At 46.1% G+C, this 7,394-nt stretch overlaps 1 pseudogene; it reads left to right on the top strand.

Moving 5' to 3' along the window:
- The first annotated feature begins 4,345 nt into the window (after window positions 1–4,345).
- On the top strand, window positions 4,346–5,193 carry LOC132212673 (large ribosomal subunit protein uL10-like; annotated as a pseudogene).
- The last annotated feature ends 2,201 nt before the right edge of the window (window positions 5,194–7,394 follow it).

The raw sequence follows: 7,394 nt of genomic DNA, 5'->3' as shown, positions 1-7,394 counted from the left end.
CTTTGTGGAGCTACTAGAGGACTAAATGAGAATAATTCTGAAGGGCTTAGCACAGCCAAATGGACAGTAAGTGCTCAATAAGCACTTTCTGTGATTATTTCCCACTCTGCTCCTTGACTGTGACATGCACTTTTCCCTCTAGACCTGTACCCATGGCTTTCCATGGGACCACCAGGGGCGGGCAAACTTTTTGACTCGAGGGCTACAGTGGGTTCTTAAACTGGACAGGAGGGCCGGAACAAAAGCATGGATGGAGTGTTTGTGTGAACTAATATAAATTCAAAGTAAACATCATTACATAAAAGGGTACGGTCTTTTTTTTTAAAGTTTTATTCATTTCAAACGGGCTGGATCCAGCCCACGGGCTGTAGTTTGCCCACGTCTGGACTAGACTGTCTGCTTGCTTTAACCCCTTCTCTCAGCCAAGCTCTTTCCATCCTCTCACAATTTGCCTCAAGTCTACATCTCCACGGGTTTGTCCAGTTCTTAGCTATCTTTATCACTCATTTGTCCAGAATCTTATATAGCCTTAGAACATCATTTTCACTATTATCTTAGTTAATTCACATGTTTTCAACCAAATTGTAAGGTCCTTGTTATAGGAAGTTCATGCAATGCTTTCATATTAATGTTCATAGTCCCAGCCCAAATCTCAAGATGTATTTTCTGACTGAAAAATTGTGTCCTTAAGGGACTCAACAGAGAATTAAGGTATTTGGTTGTGCGCCCTGTAAAGAAGTAACAAGTAACATGAGAACAACCACTTTTAAATGTCTTGGCTTCAGGGTTTAATTTGGCTGCGTTAACACCGGCTCTGTTTCCAGCAGGGCTAGAGATGTTTTTTTCTTGAGCATGAGGTTCTTGGCTGAAATGCAGTGGGGTTGCCACTCCGTAGTGAAACCTGTAACTGTGCCACTCACACGTGGTGGAAAGTTGAGAGCCAAGTCTTGGAACTTTGACTTTCTTACCTCCCAGATTTAAAGGAGTAACTCTGCCCCAGTGAGACAACAGATGGAGATGTAAACTTAATTTACAAAAAAAAAAAAAAAATCAAAGAAAAAGAAAGAAAGAAAAGGCAGAAACAAGGTGGAATAAATGATTTCCAGCACTTTCTGAATTCCTGGAACAATATTGAAATAGACCTTTTCTTGAGGGAGCCATTATAAGCTATTGTGTTTGGCCATTGGTCTTTTCCATCTCAAGTCGTTTAATTTTTGCTTGTTCCTGCAGAAACATTTTTGGATTCCATTCTTTCCCTCCACTCTCATGAATATGGTCAAACTAGCTGCCATCACTGTGGCACCAGGTTCTAAGTCTGTCACCACACCCAGAGGTCTCCGCTGTCCCTTTGTGCTTGCTGATCACAAGTTCTTGTCATTTCATAGAAGAATGGGAACTCTCTGCTCAAAAGCTGAGCATTTAGGAGTTCCCAGGATCTTTCCCTTCAGCAATCCTTTATGTGAGTACATGCTGTGGCTAAGGTTAAATTTATTATCAGATTTAATCTTCAGGGCACTTCACAAAGGAGGTCTTATATTATCTTCATTTGATAGAGGACAGAAAGGAACCTAAGAAGCCACAAGGGGTAAGATGGCACAACCCAGTGGTGAGGGGTGTCCGGCCATCAGGGGTACGCACTGACCCCTGGGATACAGAAGACAGTATTAGTTGGGCCGATAAATCTCGCCTCTTCCATGCAGTGGTACCCCTCTCAGAGAAGTCCCCCTTGGGGAGTGGACGTGCACAGCCCACTGTTTCTCTTCCTGGCTCATGGTGATGCCACGCCAGTGTGGAAATGTGTTACAGCACGTGGATTCACATCTTTTCTTGCCCCTGAGCCCTTTCCCTCACCTTCACTGCCCTAGGCTTGCTCCTCCCAAATGAAATATCAAAACTTGAATCCTTGCCTCAGGCTCTGCTTTTCTTGCGGACCTGGGTTAAAACATTTATGCTATATTCCCAATTTAGAACACTGGATTACCGTTTTAAATTTAGTTCACTGAGGCCCAGAGAAGGTAATGAGCAGAATAACATAACCTCCAACTCAGAAAAGCACCCCACATTGAAACAGTCGGTAGGAGTCTCTTGTGAATATGGACTATGAGTCTGTATGAATCAAACAAACGATTATTTCACCTAAGAAACAGAAAAATCCTCTAAGAAACTTTGTCAAACTTCTGCAATATTTCCATACAAACCACTCTGAGCTCTCTAGTTGAACAACTGAGTTTTTCTAGGACAAATACAAGATAATGCTTTGCAGTATGCAATGTTGTTGCTAAGGACAAAGAAGAAACCATAGAGACGTCATTCAGACTCCCACTCCTTTCAGGAAAAACAAGTAGATTGCTTTGCTGCCAAAAATCTGATAAAAGCAGTCCCAAATTTATTACTGTTATGCCAGGAGAAAAATTTATTCACCAAGTTCCTGTATAAAACATCTCTGTGGACATCGCATAAAATCCAGTGGCAGCAAATGTGGAAAGGCCAACACTTTCATGTGTGTCTGAGCAGCTACTTTGCAGCTGGATTAAAATGCCATGTCCATAGGACAAATCAACTTTTGGCCTATTTACACATCAAGTTAGGCTGGACTACATGCAACAACAGCTGAACCCTGAAACCATGCCTTTACTAAGTCTGAGGCAGCCGGGTGCCCCCTTCCGTGTTGTAGCTGGGCCGTGTAGGACAGGGTCTTCCAAGCACATTGCTGCATGAAAAGAGATGGAGAAGGCACATCAGCTCTTAACTACCTTGGCCTGGACATGACACTTTGGGAAATGCCAGGAGGAAACCATGTGGGGACAACACACGGTTGTCCCTGCCATAGTACTTGTTTGTATGAGGAAGAAGAATCAATGACTTTGTCGTTGCTGGTCACCAACGAGAGCCCGTGCTATGGGAAGCTGACACGTGTGTGTTTGATTAAAGAACCTGGAAGATGTAATGTGACCTAAACGGCCTGTCATGAATCATTGCTGACAGGGGGTGAGCTCTGTGCCCACAAGAGGGGGTGTCACCAGGTAAAGAAAAAAAGGCTGCATCTGAATGTCAAACCACCCAGGGCTCTCCCCAGAGGAGAGCCGACGGCCGATGACAGTCTCCTGAGATCCTGGGTCAGTGTTTAGAAAGTGGAGAAGTTGCAGTTTTGTTGTGGCAAGAATGGAGTAGCAAACACGAGACATTGCTTTCCCCAAAGAAACTATGATGGCCATCAAAGTAAGGAATGCTCACCCGAGGTTTTGAAGTGAAGAATGGTGATTGTACTAAAGATCATTTCTGTGATTTCAGAATGTCTGTCCAAGTGACATCTGGCAGCACATTTTTAGTATCTTGAAAGACCTGAATCAATCACTTCAGGCCCAAACTATAAAAATTCTTAGCATCGAGAATAGGCTGTCAAACTTCGTAAGACAGCCAGGCTGTATTGCTAATGGCTCGGGCCCCGAGAGCTGGACTTTTCCCAACTCTAGGTGATTTCCTTCACTGATTGGTGAAATCAGCCAATGGCATATTGTCGAGCATGTTTAAAACTCATGTCCAAATGTTGCAACAGAACATGAAGAAATTACTTCCAGGGCTATCTGCAACCTCAGAATGGATTAGGCACCCACCCACTCACCACTATCTCCCAAACTGAAACATTCCAGCTCTCAGCTTTTGAGCAGGACAAGTGGGTCAACATCACGGCTGCAGGGTGCTAAGAGGCAGCCTAGGGGGGAAGCTCCGCATTGCTTCTGAAGGTATTGGATAAGTTCACCAAACACTTGCCTTTTACAACGACCTGTGCGTTTGAGTCAGGATGCTCTAAGGCAACGGTTCTCAACCTGTGGGTCGCGACCCCTTTGGTAATCGAACGACCCTTTCACAGGTGTCGCCTAAGACTATCCTGCATATCAGATATTTATATTACAATTCATAACAGTAGGAACATTACAGTTATGAAGTAGCAATAAAAATAATTTTATGGTTGGGTCACAACATGAGGAACTGCATTTAAAGGGCCAGAAGGTTGAGAACCACTGCTCTAAGGCATTAGAAAAATGAATAAGAAAAACATCAATGGGAATCACATCTATGCATCCATCCATTTACTTTATAGCCAGATATATTTTTTATAAAATATTTCCCCTGTTATTAATATGAAATATATTATTTAGAATGTTAATGCCTCCTTTTATCAGGAGTCTTTGTGAAAGTGACATTGTTTTTAAACCTGTGTGACAATCCCAAATGCACGGCCATGATGCCCAGGGAAGACAGGGCTATCTGGGGGCCCTATTTCTTCTTTAAGATCATCTAATTTGGGGATGATTATACAAAACACTCATTGTGGGAGCAGACAATGGGGCTTCCAAGCAAATAGATGCAGCAGATCCTCACGTCTCTGAGCTGGAAGGCTGTAGTGCTGATGGGCAAGACTGGGATGTGCAAGGGCCATGCAAGCACATCTGGAAAACACCCCAGCTCCGGAGGAACCGATGCCTCAGATCCAGGGGAATGTGGGATTTCTGCAGGGCAGGGAGAACCTCACAGAGATCAGGGGCATGCTGCTGGCCAAAAAGGTGCCAGCTACCGCCCATGCTGGTGCCACTGCCGCGTGTGAATACTAATCTGAGGCCTGAGAAGACCGTCTTCCAGGCTTCAGCCGTCATCACAGTCTCCAGGGGCACCACTGAAGCCCTGAGAGACATGCAGCTGGCTAAGACCGGAGACATAGTGGGAGCCAATGAGACCACCTCCCCCTTCTCCCTTGAGCGGATCACCCAGCAGGTGTTGCCAGTGGTGGCGTCTACAACCTGAAGTGCTCCACAGCCCAGAGCACGCTGCGTTCTCGCTTCCTGCAGGGTGTCTGCAGCCTGCTTACCCAGCTGCTGCCCCCGTGCCCCATTTTATCATGAGTGGACACAAGTGGGTCCTGGTTTTGTCTGTGGAGACTGATTACCTCCCCACTTCTGAAAAGGTCAAGGCCTTCCTGGCAATCCATCTGCATTTGTGGCTGCTGCCCCCGTGGCTGCTGCTGACACCTCTGTTGCCCCTGCTGCTGCCGCAGCCCCAGCCAAGGTGGAAGCCAAGGAAGAGTAAGAGGAGTCGGACAAGGACATGGGATTTGGTCTCCAATCACCAAAAACAACTACTCGGCCATCTTCATTTGTGAAACAAGGAAATAAAGGCTTCCTTCTCTTAAAGTGAATAAGAATGCTAACAAATATTATTATTTAAAATTGTGATGAATCCTTCAGGATTTTCTGAGATTGCATGAGTGTGCACAGCACACCATTAAATGGCTCATGGATGAAAAAAAAGTGTCCCAGGAACATTATTATCTGCCCTTTTGGGGAGTCAGTAGAGCTGAGGGGCTTATCACTTGGTTTCAGTTAGTTTTTAAGCCCCAGGGAGGCTGGGCCCGGGGAAGCCAGAACTGGGACAGCCCTTGAGCCCCTATATCTCTTCTGTTCCCTTTGTCCCCAGCTGCAGGTCTACGTGGGAATATCCAAACACTGAGGGTTCACATGGTGAATTTCCATCCAAATCTGAAGCAGATAGTCATTAACTAAAGGCCTGCAGGACAGTAGCAGCTCTCAGAGGAGGACAAAGGCCTCTACGCCACCCACAATTGTGAGCCTGGGGAGGCAGGGAGGTTTTGCTGAGGCTGGAGGCTGTCTTGTTATCAGTGCATTTCTCAGTTTTATTTTATTTTCTACTTGCAACTCTCCATAAAAAATATTTCTTTTTGTTAATCCTCACCCAAGGACACTTTTCCATTGACTTTTGGAGAGAATGGAAGGGAGGGGGAGAGACAGAGAGAGAGAGAAACATCGATGTGAGAGAGACACATTGATTGGTTACCTCCTGCTCGCTCCCCCACCAGGGCCAGGGATAGAGCCTGCAACCGAGGTACATGCCCTTGACTGGAATTGAACCCAGGACCCTTCAGTCTGTGGGCTGATGCTCTTTATCCCCTGAGCCATACTGGCTAGGGCAAAAATATATTTCCTAACACAACACAGTACCTATACCCTGACCTATCCCTATACCTATATACATACACATACACATGCATATATAACAGAACAAAAGTTTCCCAAATCAATGCTCCCTCCTCTCCTTTGAATTGCACTGATATTTTCTCTTCTCTTATTTTCCATTCGCTCTGTTCTATTTCATATTTTAAAATGTTGCTCAAATGGAGAAGAGATCAGTGGTTTCCAGGGTTCTGGGTGGGACAGGTTGGGGGGAGAGGGTGACTATAAAGGGGTAACATCGACTTTTGTGGTGAGGGAAAGCTCTGCAGCTGATGGTGATTGCAATTACACAAATCTACACACGTGACAGAATTACACGCGTGCACATCAAGGTGTGCATGTGGGCGCTGGTGAAATCTGAGCAAGGCCTCTCCTCTGTAGTAGTTAAATGCCTCATGCCAATGGCAATTTCCTGGTTGTAATAAGGTCATGAAAGAGGCTGCGCTGGGGGGACGCTGCGTGATGGCGACATGGGACTATTAAGGTCTATTGCACCAGGGGTGGGCGCTGCTCAGCCAGGGCGTGGTCCACAGCGGGTTTGTTTGACGAGGGGCACCAACGCGCACACCTCTATTCACACCTCTATTCCCACTGGCCGGGGCCCTGCGACCTCAAAAACGTGGGCTACCAATGCAGCCGGATTTCCAAGGGTGCATTGAGCCAACCCCCCCCTTTTTTTTAAAAAAAGATAACTAACTGCTCTTCATTCCACCTGGAGGACATGAGGGCAGTGTTCCTGCCCGCCTCCCGCGGGGCACATGCTAAGAGTGCAGGTCCCTGGTGCTCCCTGAGACGTACCTCATTAGACTTTTTGAAGGTGGGGTTCAGAAATACGCATGTTGAACACCTGAGGCTCCCCGGAGAGTTTTGTGCTCACCAGGTCATGGGGGCCCGGGGAAGGGTGCTAAGATGAAGACATGAGTTCGTGGAATGTCCGTTCTCAGGAGCCCTGGTGTGAACTGTGAGCTTAAAGCTCCTCTGTGGTGAACACGGGATTTCCGAGGGTGACTTTCTTTCTAGCTCCTGTGCTTCTTACTAGAAACAAGAAGGAGCCTTTTATGACAAAAAACGCGGGACTCAGTTTCTCCAAGTGTGAGGACAAAAATCCCAGCAATCTCCCAAGTTCGTAGCACTTCTGTAGATAATGGCCGTTTGTTCTCAGACGGGAGTGATCTCATTAGCATAAGTGGATGCATGTCTTGTAAACACAGGCGCATGTGTTTCATATTCTACCGGGATTTATTTGCACGCTCTGTAAACACATGTACACACAGAGCCACATGGACATTTTTAGGGGAGCGCATGGAACATTTTGCTCATGTAAATACCGCCGTTGATGACTTGGGGGCTTTTCTCTCAGCTGGCAAA

Source organism: Myotis daubentonii, chromosome 11 (assembly GCF_963259705.1).
Source record: "Myotis daubentonii chromosome 11, mMyoDau2.1, whole genome shotgun sequence".
Classification (NCBI taxonomy): Eukaryota; Metazoa; Chordata; class Mammalia; order Chiroptera; family Vespertilionidae; genus Myotis; species Myotis daubentonii.
Note: the sequence above shows the minus strand (reverse complement) of the source record. Positions and strands in the feature narration are given on the sequence as shown.